The sequence below is a fragment of the Camelina sativa genome, chromosome 12, assembly GCF_030686135.1.
Source record: "Camelina sativa cultivar CO46 ecotype springtype chromosome 12, ASM3068613v1".
Classification (NCBI taxonomy): domain Eukaryota; kingdom Viridiplantae; phylum Streptophyta; class Magnoliopsida; order Brassicales; family Brassicaceae; genus Camelina; species Camelina sativa.
Window position 1 is genome coordinate 40,938,385 of NC_141891.1, and position 18,637 is coordinate 40,957,021.

The window sequence follows — 18,637 nt, forward strand, 5'->3', positions numbered from 1 at the left end:
ATTGATGATGTATTAGTTTTGTATTATTGGTATGTTTCCGCTGTGCATATTGGTTGTTGATGGTTTATTGTTGTATTGTGGGTTAATTAAGTAGTATGGGATGGTTAATTATATATTGTATTTATTATTAAAAAAAAAAAAAAGAGGGTTGTTTCAATTTGGTATCAGAGCCTTTACGGTTCTAGGATAGTTAAGTGGATGGTCAGAGCAGTTAGGAATTTAATTTGGTGAATTATTTTCCTGTTGCTTGATACATATTGTTATGAAATGGAAATTGATTATGAGTAGTTAGTCAATTTGTTTGTGGTATGGACTCCTAGTACCATCCTCTTCGAGCCTTCAATGAGATTCCACGGTAAGATGTGTGTTTGTGTGCGGTTTTGAATTATGTACTTAGCTTTCTGTTTTGGGTAGTGCAGATGGTTAAGGGTGGAGCTGATGCTGGTCATGGACGCGGACGTGGTCGGGGACGCGGTCGTGGTCGTGGTAGGGTCAGAGTCCCAGCAGTGAGTGAGTCTGTTGAGCAGAGTGTGACAGCTGAGGGTGTCGGCGAGTCGCAGGACTTCCAGGAGGAGTCCATGAGTGTGGCCGGTGGTGGTACTGATAGGACCGTAGGCGCTGAGGGGGTCAGTGCGGGCGGTGTCGGTGCTCGAGTGGCCGGTGGTGCTAGGGTTTCGGGTGTGGGAATCCCAGCAGGTGGAGCCCCTGTGGGAGGTGTGGACCTGGCGAGCTTGTTGACACAGCTGTTGGAGCAGATACCAGGGGTGGGTCCGGCTCAGGCTCAGGTAGTGCCACCAGTGGTGGCAGAGGAGCAGCAGCCACTTGCTGCGGATGTGAGAGCTCATGCTTGTTATTTGTACGGTTTTTGGGTGGTACCGATGTGATAGCTGAAGGAGATGCATAAACTTGATACTGCGCGGTTTTTGGGTGGTACGGATCCTACCGCTGCAGATGCGTGGAGGATGAGTGTGGAACATAACTTCCAGACTCTGAGATGTCCTGAGAAGTTTTGGGTGGACATAGGGGTCCACAATTTGGTTGGTGATGCTCAGGTATGGTGGAGATTAGTGGCTGCTAGGAGTGTGCAGCGGGAGATGACTTGGGCTGACTTTGTGGAGGAGTTCAACCGCAAGTACTTTCTGAGAGAGGCATTAGACTGATTGGAGGTGCAGTTTCTTCAGCTATCTCAGGGGACTCGGTCAGTGTGGGAGCTGGACTTAGAGTTCAGTCGACTTCTGGCTTATGGGGGTCGGGCGATGGAGCCCGAGGTGGCTCAGATCAGGAGGTTCATGAGGGCGCTTCGTGAGGACTTGAGGGTCAACTGCAGAGGGAGGAGTTATGCTACAAGGGCGGAGCTGGCGGAGACTGCAGCAGAGATAGAAGATGACTTGAGGTCACAGGTAGTGGTGGTCAGTCTAGCGGTTCAGACAGAGGAGACTTTGGAGCAGAACAATCCAAGCAAGGGTAACAAGTCGGAGCAAAGGCATAAGAGGAAGCGGGAAGACACGTCAGGTATGCAGCAAGGTGGGCGAGGGTGCTTCCAATGTGGAAGCAAGAGCCACATGTTGGCAGACTTCCCCAAGAAAGGTGATCCACAAGAATATCGTCGATCGTGTTACCATTGTGGAGAGGAGGGGCACATCAGGCCTTTCTGTCCTAAGTTGAGGTAGATGATGGGGGGTGCGGCACAACCGAAGGGAGGACCGGGTGCTCAACCCGGAGTTTAGTTTGAATTCTGTTTCTTTTTATTTCAAATATGTATTTTTGTTTGGAGTTGTAAACGTTTATTGCATTTAAGGTTTTAATAAAAATTGGAGTTCTTTGGTTTTGTGATTTGTGGATCTTCTGGAAAAGAAAATCGCTCGTGATTTCTATAAATGGAAAGTTGCCATAAATAGAAAGTTACCATAAATAGAAAGTTTCTAAAAATAGAAAGTTTCTAAAAATAGAAAGTTTTATGAATAGTTAGAAATTGTCTATTTTTGGAAAGGGTGTTTGAAAACACCGAAGTGGTTGAGATGATAGGAGTGAGGCTTGGGGTGGCCATGGTAGTGGTGATATTCTGGGAGAGAATATGGTGTTGGTAGGACATTGAGATGTTCTACGTGGTTCACGGGGGGTGGTCCCGGTTGGAGAAATGCTTATAGACATTATGACTGTTTGCTATAGGGACGGGGGGTCCTAAACAACTCATGAGGAGATGGGAGTTCTCCTGAGGGAACGGGGGGTTCCCTAGATACCGATAGCTCGAGGGACTGCGGTCCTGAGGGTGGCAGAAGAGATGGGGGTTCTCCTGGTACCGAGATCTTGAGGGTGACGACCTGAGGGTGAGACGGTATGGCTCGAAGACGGGGGGTCTAAGAGTGTGATCGGTAGGGCTTGAAGGTTGCGACATAAGAGCAGATGAGTTGGTGGCAAAAGTGTCAATGACGTGGGAATAAGCATTGTATCAAAATGTGGATTAAGGAGATTGATGGGGGTTCAATCTCAGATTTTCTATTGTGACCGGATGCGGTTTGGGAGATTGATGGGGGTTCAATCTCAGGTTTCCGGTTGAGATCGGATGTGATCTCGGGGTTGATGGGATTTCAATCTCGGGGTTTCTGTGTGTTGACCGGGAGGGTCAGGTGTATGCTGGTCGGGGGGACCAGAGTGGTGATGATTGGGACAGTATGGTTTGGATTGACCGGTGGGGTCAGGACTTTGTTGACTGGTGGGGTCAGGATTGTGTGGACCAGTGGTGTCATGGTTGCGGCAGACCAGATGGTTGGATGGTGCGAACCATTGCGGTGGTGGTCGGATGAGTTTTGCGGTCTGGTGGTGGTGTGTTACAGATTCGAGGACGAATCTTTTGTTAGAGGGGGAGAATTGTAACACCCGCGAATAGATTTCTGGCTATTGGGAAGGGGTGTCGATCGACACCAAGGAGAGTGTCAATCGACACCATCATTTTTTGGTTCAACCAGGTTTGTTTGAATTGCTGTTTTGGTTTGGTTTGATTCAATTGAAGATCCTAACCGACGTATATAAGGGAAAAGTCGACCTAGGGTCGTGGATTAGAGTGTTTTGGTCGCCGTTTGCAAAAGAAAAGAGAGAGTTTGTGTTCTTGAGAGATTTTGGCTTGTTCTAAGCTGTTTTGGTGATATCAGTTCCTGTGGAGTGGAGATCTTGTGCTAGGAACAAAGGAGAAGGCTTCTAAGGGTTGGATTCGTCGTTGTTGAGTCAGAATCTTCCTGCAAAAGAGGTTAGTGCATGACCATGGCTTATCTAAGCCTGAGAATCCTTTGTTTTCTTGATTTGTTGTGTTTGGTGGTGTTGTTCTTGCTTGTGGTGGTTGTGTTGTGGTTATTATAGGTTCCTGAGGCTTTTGGGAGAGTTTGGGACAAATTAGAGGCGGATTGAAACGTAGCTTCGTCGTTCAGATTCGTACAGTTCGCGGCTGCGAAGGGAGTGTCGATCGACACCAGTTAGGTGTCGGTCGACACCATGTTTGGACCAGTGTCGATCGACACCACTCTGGTGTCGGTCGACACCAACTTGCCTGATTCGTGATTTTTTTCCTGGTTTGTGGTGTTTGTTTGTTAATTATTAAACATTGGAACCTCAGTTGCTCTTGTGTATAGCCTAGTAGATGGGAGGATTGTCTCACTAAGTATTTGTGATAATACTTACGCATCTCGATTGTTGTTTGTGGTGTGAAGGTATGTGACGTGGAATCATGGTGATGAGGAGGAGGATGATCTAGGGTCTCGTTTTTGTGTTGTTGGCTATATTGTTTATGTTGGAACCTTGGATAGAGTTGTGCTAGGTTGTTGGATAGAATGTTTAGGAGTGTTATTGTATTGATGATGTATTAGTTTTGTATTATTGGTATGTTTCCGCTGTGCATATTGGTTGTTGATGGTTTATTGTTGTATTGTGGGTTAATTAAGTAGTATGGGATGGTTAATTATATATTGTATTTATTATTATTAAAAAAAAAAGAGGGTTGTTTCACTGAGTTAGGAGAGGACCTTGTTCAACAACAGCCTGTGGAAGAACTAAACGATTTGGAGGCTGAGATAAGAGACGAGGACAATAATCTTGAAGGAAATGTAGTGAATGGTTCAGGTGAAAAACCATTAGATGATGCTGTTATTGCTGACAATAAAGAGGATACTCCGACTTCTGCTGCTGCTAACAATGAAGAGGATACTCTGGATGATGCTGAAAATGTGACGGAACCAAAGCGTAAGAAGAAATGAGGACCAACTAGGATGAAACACATCGCCAAGGACCCAAATGAACGACATCACATTGAATTTACTATCATGAGAGAACCTTGTGGTCGAGGGTCAGTATCTTTGTCATCATATCTAGGTACATTAGTACGGGAACATGTTCCTATCACAATTGAGAGTTGGAAAAAGGTTGGTGAAGATATCAAAAGTGGTTTGTGGAAATCCATTCAGGTAATATAATTTACTTTTAACAGTATCTAAGTTTAAATTACTAAAGGTTGGTGACTCACATGTGTATTTTGTATGCAGGCAAGGTTTGATCTTGATGAAGAATATAAAAAAAATGTTGCGTTTAAGCAGGTGGGATGTATGTGGAGGTCCTCTAAATCACACCATGTCGGATAGGTCAGAGGAGCTAAGAACCTAAAATATAGGATGGGTCTGCATCCGAATAATGTGTCTACAGCTGAATGGCGTAAATATGTCAAAGATATGACTAGTAATGCTTTTAATGTAGTCAATGATTCATATAAGAGAAGAAGGCAGAAGCAGATACCTCATACTTGTGGCCGTAAAGGAATGGTCAGATTGAGAGAAGAATTGGTCAAGAGTAGCTCAGAACCATCTAAGGTGACAAGGCTAAAAGTGTGGGTGAAGTCACGGACAAAGAAAGATGGTACTCCTGTTAACATCGATGCGGCTGAAAAGATTGTATGTTATGTTTCTTCCTTTTCGATTACTTTATAAATTGGAATTAATGAAGTGGGTGCTGTATATTAATTTGGTATTTGTTTGCAGAGAAAGGCATCAGAGATAGACAGTGATGGTGTTCAGGATTCAGCTACAACAAATCCAAAGGAAGATATGCTTACACAGATTTTGGGACTTGATAATCCAGGAAGACTACGGACAATTGGTAGAGGTATAAGCTTAACCAAACTGGCTTGTTTCCAAGTCAACAGCAACTCGATGGCTGCCATGGAAGAAAATCATATTCAAATGGAGAATAATATTCACGACTTAGAGCAAATAATTGAAAAACTTCATATCCAGGTTAGTCTACTTTATACATATTAGTGATAGTAATACTTAGGTACTTATATTAATTGAATGATATGTTTCTAAAATTGCAGAGACAAGAGGCTGATGTCGGTGAAAACTCTGTTCATAAGAGTGTAAATACCAAATCACTTCCTAAGTGTTATTTGGTTGACTGGACTTCGTCTGATGAGAATGTTGCTGAGGATCATGTTGTTTCTTATGATGCTGATGAATTAGTGCATGGGATTCCTTTATGACCTCATGCCGTGAAGGTTTTAATTGAATCAGCTATAAAGCTAGACGCATTTCTATGGAGACATGTGCCTGACATGTCTACTATTGTGGATGTAGTTGGAGAAATGATTGCATGGGATGCCGATTTATGTATTGTTCCAGCTGAAGGTGCCATTACAGAAGACATTGCACCTAAGGTTAAGTGTGTTTTATTGACTGTTTGTTGTATATAGATTATACTTCGTTAAATAATCCTTCCATCAGTTTTGCACGTTTTTCTGATCCGCAGAGTCCTATCACTAGTTCAAAAAACAGATGCAAACTCATGGATTATGCTAGGAATGATGAAGTGATCGCTGAAGGCAGATGGCAGTCTCGAGAACCTAAAGCATTGGTAAATGGACTTCCTCTGGGTCCAAATGCAATCAAAGTGTATGTCGATGCGGTAGTTAACCCAAAGGCATATCTATGGAGGCCTACAGTGGACATGAGAACTTTGCAGGATTCTTTGAACTGTTTTATAGCATGGCCTGCAAATAGAGTTGTGTTGGAGACAACTCATGAATCCCCTGTTTGTCAACCATCTCCATCTAATGAGAAGTCTCCTGAAAGATCTAAATCTCCTCTTATTCAAGTATCTTTGAGTAACTCAGCAAGTCCAACTTCCCAGAATGACAAATCTCCAGTAACTCCAAAAGCTCCTTTGAAGAAACCTTCAGCCAAATCTAAACCTACTCTGATAGAGTCATCTCCTCGTCGCAAATCACAAGTACTTATTTTTAATAACTTACATATAATTTATTGGGATGTGGATAAAATTTGCATGATTGGTTGTGGTTGGTCATGTTGAGTTATGCCTTTATTTTTTGGCTGGTTGTTCTTGAAGCGTCTCGTATTCAAAGCAAATTCAAAATGCAAGTTGATGGATATATCCGGGAAGAAGTTTGATGTTGCTGAAGGACGGTGGTCGTCTAACAATCCTGAGCAAGTTGTACATCACGTTCCTTTGGTGCCTAATGTTCGTCGAGCATGGGTCGATGTTGTGATTGTTAAAGATGCTGCAGTTTGGAGGCAATCTTCTGAAATCGAGTATATGGAAGATGCACTTGGAACTTCTATTGCATGGCTAGAAGATAAAATAATATTGGTTAGTATATACTTTAATTTTACATGTGTGCAAAACATGTTGACAACAACTGATGGCTAACTTATTCTGTTTTTTCAGGAATGACAACAGCTGATGTTGGCTAACTTATTCTGTTTTTTCAGGAATGACAACAGCTGATGTTATAGATGGTAGAACTTTTTTCTAAGTTTTAGACATGTCCTTGGTTTTTTTGTTTGTTCGTTGACTTGTTTTTCCATGATGTTTGTTTATTTTGAATTCTAAGGTTTTAATAAATCAGACTATGTAAGTTTTCAGATATTAATCTACTCGGTTGGAACAATTTAATTATTGGATCTTTCTATATATAATGTTTCACACCTACTTAAGAATATACACAATAAAAAAAACAACTTTATAGGACATATAGTTTGAAGATCGGACAAAGAAAAAATTCAATATACAAATATTCCTAATAGTTTGGAGAAAATTTAGAAAATAAGATAATCATATATTGATTGTGAAAATACCGTAAACTAAACCCTAAACCCTATTTAAAAAAATTATTTGGCAATTTTATAATTTTATCAAATCTAACATATAAAACTTCTATTTTTAAAATTTTAAAATTTTATAAAGTAAAAAATATGAAACTTCTATTTTTTTACACCATTCACCATTCTTATACTATCTAACCCCTAAACCATATACTCTAAACACTACATGTGGTCAATCTCTAATGTATAAAATTTTAATTTAAAGTTTAATATTATATTTTGTCTAAAATATGAAATTTAAATTTGTATTTCAATTTTACACCATTAACCATTCATATACTGAACTCTAAACCCTATACTCTATACCCTAAATTTGTATCTCTTTGTTGAAAGTCCACTAGTATATAAAACATGAATTTGACAATGTAGAACTTACCAAATAAATTTTAAAGTATAGTAAAACATGAATTTGACAATGTAGAACTTAACAAATTAATTTAATTTATTTTTTCACCATATTTTAAAATTAATACAAATAAACATAACAAAATATTATACTATTAACATGTTAATACTTAAACAATTATTTCATTGGCTGATTCACTAAGGTGTGGATCACCAAATTCTTCATATCTACCGTCGATTAGATGCAATCTAACGGTCATCAATCAACTCTTACTTAACCCTTTCTTTCTTACTTTTGTACATCTCGATAACTTTTTATTGTCTATATAATCAACAATTAAACTCAGTCGCAACTTCTGGTTTTCAATCTTCGACAATTCTCTGCCAGATCTAAAAGGTTTAGAGCTTTTGTGTTCCTCATTTTTTCCGAATCAAAAAAAGGTTTTACGGTCCCAAATCTAACGATCTTCTCATTTCCCTTTTCTTCTCTTCTCGTTTTCAGTTTTTAGATCTAGAAATCTTTTCGTTTCCCTCTTTGTATTGATTGTAATCGATTGTACCAGGTTTCTCTTTATTTTCCTCCTTTGTTCAATTGATTGTAATAGATCTTCTCCTATCGTTTTCAGGTTTTGGATATTCTCCTTTGTTCAATCGATTGTAAAAGTATGTAAATTTTGATTGAAATTAATTGCTTTCTTTTGATTGTTGATACAAAAAAGAAACCAAAACTATGGGATCATTTTTATCAATGTAGAAACGATTTTAATGGAAGCTAAAAGAATCATATGTGGCCTCCCAGCAAAGAACGTCATACCGAAACTCATACAACAAGGTGAGCAAGATCAAGGAAGTGTTGCGGATGATGATGTGAAGGAGATAACAAGGCTAGAGTACAGACGATCTCTCGCTCACCTAGGCTACTTAATACGCATCGAGGTAGACGAAGAAGACATTGATCCACTGTACAAGAGATGTATCTGAAACATCCAAAACAAACGCCCAAAAGTAGAAGGGTCCTCTCAATCTCGCAACGCTCCTTGAAGATTGTAATCTTAGAGTTCATTGTCTTTGTTATGTTTAAACTTTGTTAACTTTTTATATTAATATGTTTAAACTTTGTTAACTTTTGATATTTATGTTTAGACTTTGTTAACTTTTCATATATTCTGATCTCATTGTCTTTCATCAATTAAATCAAATTATATTTTATACAATGATTCAAATAATATATTATATATGATGTAATTTAATATGTATTCAATATAGATCTACTTAAATACACCATTGCAAGCTATACAGCATTTTCTAAGTGCCATTATAAATAAAAACATGTTACAAAAAAAAGCCATGAGAACGTATATCATAGCACGAAAACAAATATATAAAACAATATTCACTGGCATTTTCCATACGCTACTATAAACGATAATATAGCACATAACAATAACCATTAAATAATACAAAATAGCATAATAGAATTGCTATACAATACTTTTCTATAGCTTACGTTTCTGCTACTATAGAGTTAAATTCAAAAACCATAAAGTCACGAGACAATATCCAACAGCACTTTAAATGTGTTATGATAATATATAAAATAGCACAAAAAGTCTGCCATATAAACAAATACAATAGCACGGAAAAGGAGCTAGAATAAATTGTACGATAGCGGACTAGTAGCGCTATAATAGATCAACATTTCATAGCGTACTAAAAACGCTATGATATGTCAGGGGGCTATTGTAGCTTTTCATATCCTAGCGTTTATGAAAGCGCTACCAAATCCTTATAGTAGCATTTTTTGTGTGCTAGTGATGTCAATATTTCTTGTAGTGTAATATTAGAACATATGTCACAAGTCCTCATGCGCCATTTTATCAGTAGTGAAGCCATGAAAGAGCTTTTCTAGTAGCTAGTACTCTTCTAGTTCAAGTCTTGTGATTGCTTAAATAGTTTTGTGATTGCTTCAAGTTTGGCCCGAAATGAGATTCTTACGTGTAAACCATTGACAGTGGTCCTATACTCCTGTTTATATACCAAGATGTGTGTGTGTGTGTTAGTGTGTGTATCTATATCGTCTAATGGGTTATGCATAAACATTGCTTCAATGATTTGTCCACTTAGACGGAATGATTAAAGTGGCGAGAATTTAGCAATTTTTTTTGCCCCACCACCGAAGAAAGCGAAGAGTGAAAAAGCCTCTTTAATTAGTGTTTTTTTCAAGTTTATGTCCTTTACATGCATTCGTGTTTATGTATTCACTTGTTTACGAAAATCTGTTATTTTATCCGTCCGTCTAAGCCGTAACCCCATTTGAATTTTCGACCTTTTGAAGAAAACATATTTATTATATTGACTTTAATAAACGAAGTTACAAAATAACAAGCTAGAAAGCAAAAAGTAAACAATTTAAATAAAAACAATAAATAAGGGGACAACTTTTTGAATTGGGATAGACTTTTAGAGTTTCGGAAGAAAAAAATAACTTAGAAAAATTAAAAACAATAAAACATATATATAAAGATACTACGCAAACTGGTAAATTTAATTTCAAAATTTTAGCTAGTTTTTTGTTGTAAACCATTAAAGGATGGATCTCCGTAACCGGCTCATACATGTCCAAGTCCACAAGGTCCATCGTCTTACCACTTCTTACTCATTTTCGGTTTAGGTTTCCTATTGTGTTTAGGGTTTTGTGTACTACTATATATATGTAACATTATCAATTAAATGAATATAACACAAGAGAATACAACCTCTAGTTTCTCTACTTTATAACCCGTTATCAGCACAAGTTTGCTCTAAACTCCACTGAAAAAATTCCCTAACCCTAAACCGCTGCACATCAAGCTCTTGCTCGTTCAAGCTCGCAACCGGATCAGTTCGTGTTCATTCAAGCTCGGCGGTCGTACAAGTTTGTGACTACCTCGTGTTCGTGATCAATCTGTGTTCGTGATCAGTTCGTGTTCGTGACCAGTCCGAGGTTTGTTACCAGTTCCTGATCAAGCTCGAGGTATATCCGAGGTCTTTAGCTCCTGGATCAATTCCATTCAACTCCATCGGTGTTTAAGGTAAACAATCAAATTTATTGGACACATATATCGAATCTGATCCTAAATTATATTAGAACCCTAAAATCTACAATTACACAATCAACAAATCAAAACCCTAAAGCCTTAAACCCTAAATTCTAAAACATTAAAATCTGATTGTCTTGTGGTTAAGAATTGCTTAGGATAGGTTGATTGTTATTGTATGATTGTTCTATATTCTTTCATGAAACCCTATAATTAAAATTAAAATTGGAATCCTAGAGAAAACTATTTCCCTAAAACCTCTTGTCTTAATCCTAACTAAAAGAGGAAAATCTAGCTAATAGAAAAGGAAAACTTTAAAAACCAAAATAATTTGCATATTTTCCGTATTCATACTAGATCAAATTTTGTCTAGGATTGTTTCATGCATATATTATCTATTTAATAAAAACAATAAATTATTTACTAGAACTAGCATGGTTCGGTCTTAAATACCGTATGGCCTAGACTAAAACGATTGCATGGTTCGGTCTTAAAAACCGCATGACATAATCGGGTGCATGTTTTGTATTTTATAGATGTCAAAGATCAACAATCTCCAATATGCTGCACTTAATGTCTCTGGAGACAACTATTTACAATGGGCATTGGATACTAAGATTACCCTGAAATCAAAGGACCTATGCGAATGCATTGAGGATGATAATGATTGCACTGAAAAGGAAAGGTATAAGGCGGTTTTGCTTATACGCCATCATCTTGCTGAGAGTCTCAAGAACCAGTATATTACCATTGAGAATCCTCTTAACCTTTGGACAGAGTTGAAAAACAGATATGGTCACCAAAAGACGGTGCTTCTACCAAAGCCTCAATTCGATTGGAAAAATCTAAGGATCCAGGATTTTAAATCCGTGGATGAGTATAATTCAGAGCTATTTAAGATAGTCTCGATCTTGAAACTATGTGGTAAGGAGGTTACTGAGGAAGACTTGCTAGAGAAAACATTCTCAACCTTTCACACCAATAATAACTTTCAAAACCCAACTTTATATAATAAGATGTCAAGTTTTCTACCATTTAAAACATTTCTAAATAATGTACAAAACGATTATTGGATAAAGTTAAAAACTGTAGGAATTTGATTTCTTGGTGGAAGAAAAATAATGTACCACCTGGTCCTTCCCTTATCTCCTCTCTGAAGACGGCCCTTGAGGATGCTAAGATGGATGACTCCATTTCACAGTCCAAAATTAATATTATAGAGAAGAAATTAAAAGAGGCTTATCGTGACGAGGAGATATATTGGCAACAAAATAGTATGAAATTTTGGTTACGGGTTGGGGATAAGAATACTAAGTTTTTTCATGCTTCTACTATGCAGCGGCATGTTAGGAATAGAATTTTGGGTTTATATGGTCCTGATGATTCCTGGCATGAGTTGGATTCGAGTATGGAGAATATTGCTTCTTCTTACTTTAAGAATCTTTTTTGAAGGTCCAATGTGAGTGGTATCTCAGAAATGGTCTATGAAGTGAATCTAATGATTATGGAGAGTATGGATAGGGAGTTAACAAAGGAAATCTCCGAGTCAGAAGTGCGTAAGGCTTTATTTGCTATGCATCCTGAGAAAACACATGGACCAGATGGAATGACAGCTTTGTTCTATCAGAGATTTTGGTCTTCTTTAAAAGTGGATGTGGTAAATTTGGTAAAAGATTTCTTCCTGTCTGGTAAATTGGATAATAGGTTAAATGAAACAAATATTTGTATGATACTGAAAGTGGATAAACCTGAGAATGGTGGATTTTAGATCGATTAGTCTTTGTGTAACATCCGCGAACCAAATATTGTGATTTGGGGGTGGGTGTTGATCGACACCAACAATTTCTGGTTCGACCAGATTGTTTTAATTGTCGATTTTGGGTTGGTTTGATTTAATTGGGATCCCCAAACTGAGTATTTAAGGGAAAAAGTCAACCTAGTCGAGTTATTATTGTTTTGGTCGCCGTTTTCCAGAGAGAGTGAGGGAGAAAAGAAGCGCTTGAGTGTTCTTGAGGGTTTTGGAGGTTTTCTTAGCTTGTTGGTGAGATCTGTTCCTGTGGAGTGAGGATCTAGTGCTGGGATCAAAGGAGAATCTTCCTAAAGAGTGGATTTAGCGTTTTTGGGCCAGATCTTCCTGCAAAAGAGTTGAGTGCATGACCATGGCTGACCTAAGCCTGAGATCTCTTTTGTTTTGTGTGTATTATGTTGTTTATAGTGTTTTTTTGATTATAGTGGTTGTTTTATGGTTCTCATAGGTTCCTAAAGCTTTTGGGTGAGTTTGAGATAGATTGGAGATGGTTAGAAACAGAGATTCGATGTTTAGCTTCGAGCATATCGCGTTTGCGGAGTCGGTGTCGATCGACACCAGATAGGTGTCGGTCGACACCATGGAGGTGTGCGGATGGGCACTAATGGTCAGTGTCGGTCGACACCAGCAGTCAGTTTCGGTCGACACCAACCTTATCCGACACTTGTTTTCCTGGTTTGATGTGTTTGTTTGTGTTGTTTGTGTTGCTTAACATTGGAGTCTCAGTTGCTTATGTGTATAGCTCAGTAGATGGGAGGATTGCCTCACTGAGTGTTTATGACAATACTCATGCATCTCAATTTGTGTTTGTGGTGCAGGTAAAGGCAAGGTATGATCGTGGAATCAAGGCGATGAGGAGGAGGATGTTCTAGAGGCTTGATTGATTGTGGTCTAGCTATTGTTAGGTTGCTAAAGTAGAATTGATAGAACATTGTAGGATGTTGGAATTTGGTTATTGACCTTGTTGGTTTATTGGATTATTTATTGTTGGAATCTTTATTTGTTTAATGATATTGCTTGGTTATCTGCTATTGTTGTTTTTTGCTAGGTTGCTAGGTTGTTAGTGGGTACGTGACCACTAGAGAATTATTATTATAAAAAAAAACAAGAAGGGTTGTTTCATTTTGTAATGTAAGCTATAAGATTATCTCAAAGATCTTGTGTTTTTGGCTTAAGCGGATTTTACCCTCTCTTATTTCGGAGACTCAGTCGGCCTTTGTTTCTACACGTCTTATTACGGATAATATAATTATTGCACAAGAGATGTTTCATGGGTTAAATACTAATCAACGGTGTAAATCGGATTTCTTGGCTTTTAAAACGGATATAAGCAAAGCTTATGGTCGTGTAGAATGGTTGTTCTTGGAAGCGGTTCTTTGTAGGTTGGGTTTTGATGATAAATGGACCTCATGGATTATGTGGTGTGTCAGTTCAGTTTCTTATCAAGTTCTTTTAAATGGCCAGCCGCCTGGTTCTATTGTCTCGGAGCAGAGTTTCCGTCAAGGGGATCCTCTTTCTTCGTATTTGGTTATACTTTGTCCAGAAGTTTTGCTTGCTAATATTAAAAAGGCTAAGAGAGAGGAAAAGGTCACATATATCAAATTAGCCTGTGACTGTCCACCTATTTCCCATTGCTATTTGCAGATGATAGTCTCTTCTTTCGTAAGGCAGAGGAGGCTGAATGCAAAAAATGTTATGGAGATCATTGATCATTACGGTAAAGCCTCTGGTCAGGAGGATAACCTTGCAAAATCCTCTATCTTGTTTAGGAAAAAAGTACCAGGACAAGTTCGAGAGCAGCAGCTTAAAACAGTCATTAGAATTTCTAAAGAAGGAGAAATGGGTTCTTATTTGGGTATTCCTAAAAATCTTCAGGCTTCACGTAATAAGGCCTTCAGCTATGTCCGTGACAGGTTGGATGACCGGATGAATGGCTGGTCGGCAAAATACCTATCAAAGGGTGGGAAGGAAATATTAATTAAGTCGTGGCTATCGGTCTCCCAACCCATGTTATGTCATGTTTTAAACTTCCTCAGGATTTAACTTTCAAGTTAACGAGTGCCATTTCTAATTTCTGGTGGAGTTCCAATGATAAAGATAGGGGCTTACATTGGGTGGCTTGGGACAAGTTATGTGACGAAATTAATAATGGAGGTTTGGGATTTAGAGCTTTGGATAAATTCAATGATGTGATGCTGGCTAAACAGTATTGGCAACTGATTCAATTCTCGAATTCTCTGTTTGCTCGGGTGTTGCAGGGTCGGTATTTTTGGAACAAACACCCTTTACTGGCTAAAAAGCCTCATTCACCGTCGTTTGATTGGAAGATTATTTACTCGACTAAGGATTTAGTAATGCAAGGTGCAAGGTGGCTGGTGGGAACTGGCACGAATATTTCGGTGTGGCGTGATCCGTGGATTCCTGATCAATATCCTCGTCCTGCGAATGGGAGAGGTAGACTTTTGCATCCAAATTCAATGGTCAATCATTTAATTAATTCGGTCACCAGGGTATGTAATTTATCAATTCTATAGGAGTTTATGGATCCGGAGGATATTCAGATTATTCGGAGTATGGCTATAAGCAAGTCTTTCAAACCAGATCGGTTGGTATGGCATTATTCAAAGTCTGGAAAATATTCAGTAAGATCGGGTTATAAATTAGCTAGGGAGATGGTGGAGGTGATAGAGTATGGACAAACATGTACGGCTTTAAGAGCCCAAGCTTGGAAGCTTCACACTCTCCCAAAAATTAAACATTTTCTTTGGGAAATTGCTTCGAGCACTCTCCCAGTGATGGATTGGCTCATCTTGGGGTCCAGTTTGACTCTACGTGTAAAAGATGTGACTTAGTGTGTGAGACTATTAATCATGCTCTTTTTGAGTGTCCTCATTCGCGGAAAATTTGGGGTTTGTCTCCAATTCCGGTTTCTCCAGGGAGTTTTCCATATGAGTTCGTTTATTCAGATTTTTTGGACTTTATTTATTGGGGAGCTTCCTCACAGCTCGGCGATCAAGCTTCAATTCATTCGCTACCTTGCATTTTATGGTCGATTTGGACAGATAGGAATATAACAGGTTTTCAAGGTACACAGCTTGAACCATATGAGGTGATTAATCAGGCTGCAAGTGACAAATTGTTTTGGGAGGATGCTCAGTCTCCGGTAGTGGTTGCTACAGGGACTTCAGATCCTTTGGATTTGGTAGCTCCCTTGGTGCCTCCGGTTTAGGGCCCCTGCTGTCAGATAGATGGTTCCTGGAAAATATCGGCTCCCAACTCAGGCTTAGGTTGGTGCTGTGGTGTTGGCGAAGATCAGATTTTATTGTTGGGTGCTAGATGTATTTGTCGAAGCCTTCCCCCCTTCACGCAGAATTGGAGGCTCTACTTTGGGCCATGGAGTGTCTCCTCGCTAATGGAGTTGTTTGTCAGCGCTTTGAGACGGACAGTGCCGAATTAGTAGAGATGATTTAATCTCCTGAAGATTGGCCGGCTTTCTCTAATATCCTTGACGATTTCCACCTGCTACGGGCCCTCTTCTCCCTGTCCAAGATACCACGTTCATCGAATTTAAAGGCGGATTGTCTTGCTCGGTCGTCTAGATCTTTAATTTCATCCATTTTATTTGTAAACTTTTTTCCTCCGAGTTGGGTCACCAATTCTGGAGTATATTTTTAATAAGGGTTTGGTTGACAAAAAAAAACATTCTAATGGCAAAATGATATGCATGTTGTTGGGCATAATTTTAATCATATAAATTATAATAGATAAATTCTATTATAATTATGATATATTCTATGAATAATAGAAAATTATGCATTCTCTGGAATATTCAGTCAATACCAACCGTAACGGTAAACATTAAGTCAATACCGGTCACAACGGTGAACATTGAGTCAATATGGGCCGTAACGGTAAGCAATGGGTCAATACGGGCCGTAACGGGATATGGCTACCAATATCGTTAAGAGGATATTCGAGTCTATCTCTTGAGGAGAATATTCAAAACAACCTTATCTCATGTAGAGATGGTGACTCAAGCCCAAATCCCATAAGGATTAGGGTAAAGAGACTTCTCTATAAAAAGAGAGCTACATCATGTGACAACCCGTCCCGTTGACCCCACTAGCCCACCGCTAGCTTGCCCCCATAGGCCCGAAGCTGACCCGGCAGGGCATCGATCCTAACCCCTCACTGGGCAAATGGAACTATTCATCCAAATCAATAGTAGGTTATTGGTGCGCCAGGCGTTCCTCGAACCCTGGTCCCCACCCTTTAACAACCTTCCTACAGGACAAGCTGTCACCAATTGACCTGCAGATCAATTGGTGACAGCTTGTCCTGTGGGAAGGTTGTTAAAGGGTGGGGACCAGGGTTCGAGGAACGCCTAGCGCACCAATAACTTACTGTGGATTTGGATGAATAGTTCCATTTGCCCAGTGAGGGGTTAGGATCGATGCCCTGTAGGGCCAGCTTCGGGCCTATGGGGGCAAGCTAGGAGTGGGCTAGTGGGGTCAACGGGACGGGTTGTCACACATCAACACAATACAGGACGAAATCGAGAGCAGAACAAGAGACCTAAAACACAGCCACATGACTCAATTCCAAAGCATTGCTAGGATTATTCGTTGTGCCTTAAACTCTTGTATTTGAGCTCGATACTTTGATCAATAAAAAAGACTATTCAATATCTATTTCTTGTTTTCGTAGTCTCTAAACGAATCGATTACTTTTGCCCAAACACATGCTAATATGGGGGTTCTTTCTTAAAATAAGGGTTATTTATTTATTTATTTATTTGAATTACTAAGAGGTTTTGGGTCTAGGCCCGGTACATCCCCTCACATCCTCTCAGACTAGGGACCAGAGCATTTTATATTGTTCCCTCCCAAGCGCCGTCTCTCAAACCGGCGACCTCTAGACTTTGCCAGAGAGTCTTTACTAGTTGAGTTATTGACGCTTGGTAAATAAGGGTTATTTTACCTATGAAGTAACCAAATTATATTATATTATTCAAAATGATGCGGTGAAAAACAAAGAAAAAATAAAAAGATAAATAGTTTTTTTTGTGTAATTTCAATAAATAATGTAATGTAATTTCAATAAATAACGTAATATCATGTAAAATCATTTGTTACATATAGTAAAATAACATGCTACTAATTAAAAACATGCATAATATGTATGCCTTAAAAATATAACACACATTATACATAAACCAACTTATTTATTATTTCAATACTTTTTGACAAATAATAAAATCGAATTTGACTATATATCTAATGCATACAGGTGTATGATACACCCATGATCTAGAGAGAATGTTCATCACACTAAATTTGCTTATAGAACACTACCCTTGGTTACATGCACCCTCTAACTTTTTTCTAATATTGTTTTTTTTTTTAAACAAGTTTATTTTCTTCTAAAGGTTTTTGCACTATGTACACGAACCTTCCTTTACGTTGTAATACACTATTGCATAAATTTCTGCTAATGTTTTCAATTTGACGAAGTCAGAAAAACTTTGAAAAAGGTAAAAGATTGCTTGAGGTTGGAGATAGTATTAATTTAGAAACCGACCACTCATTAATCATTATTAAATATATATTGTTTTCAAAACTGACTTTCTTATTCCTCCAATGAAAATGTAAGGAAGGAGACTCGGGATGGGCTAATTCAAATGATAGTTCGGTTAGCGTTGAGAAAAAATCAAATGAAAAACTAAGCTTTCGAGTTTCAAGGATATTTTTTTATCATTTGCATGAGAATACTTATATAATATACCACAAAATTTATATCAATGTTAATAACTTTAAAATAAATAAAACTGTGTAAAAATTTAAATTCCAAACTTTTAGATTATAAACTCCATAAAGTAGCTTTTTTTTTTTAGTTATGACGATTTAAATTAAAGTTTTTAGAAAATGATTTTCTTTGTTTGGTTAGGTAAGATTATGTCAAGAAAAAAAAATTATTGTTTGTCAAGTAGCTTTGGTCCAGTTGTAAATAGAAGAAAATTCCGTCACCTGAGTTTGAATAGTATTGGCGAGGGTGTTCAAAATTTAACATGAATTCCCTTGATTCCAGAAAATTAATGTTTGAGCCAAAAAAAACTTTTAGGATCACTCCTGAGTTATCAAAAGAAAAAATAAAAATTATGTTGAAGGAACAATATCACTAAATACTTGAAAGGAAAAAAAGAAATAAATAAAAAAAAAACTCAGACTCAATATCTATCCATAATGATTTAA

The 18,637-nt window shown here is 38.2% G+C and overlaps 1 pseudogene; it reads left to right on the plus strand.

The window, feature by feature from the left end:
• The first annotated feature begins 1,256 nt into the window (after positions 1–1,256).
• On the plus strand, positions 1,257–6,726 carry LOC147933419 (uncharacterized; annotated as a pseudogene).
• Positions 6,727–18,637: the final 11,911 nt, after the last annotated feature.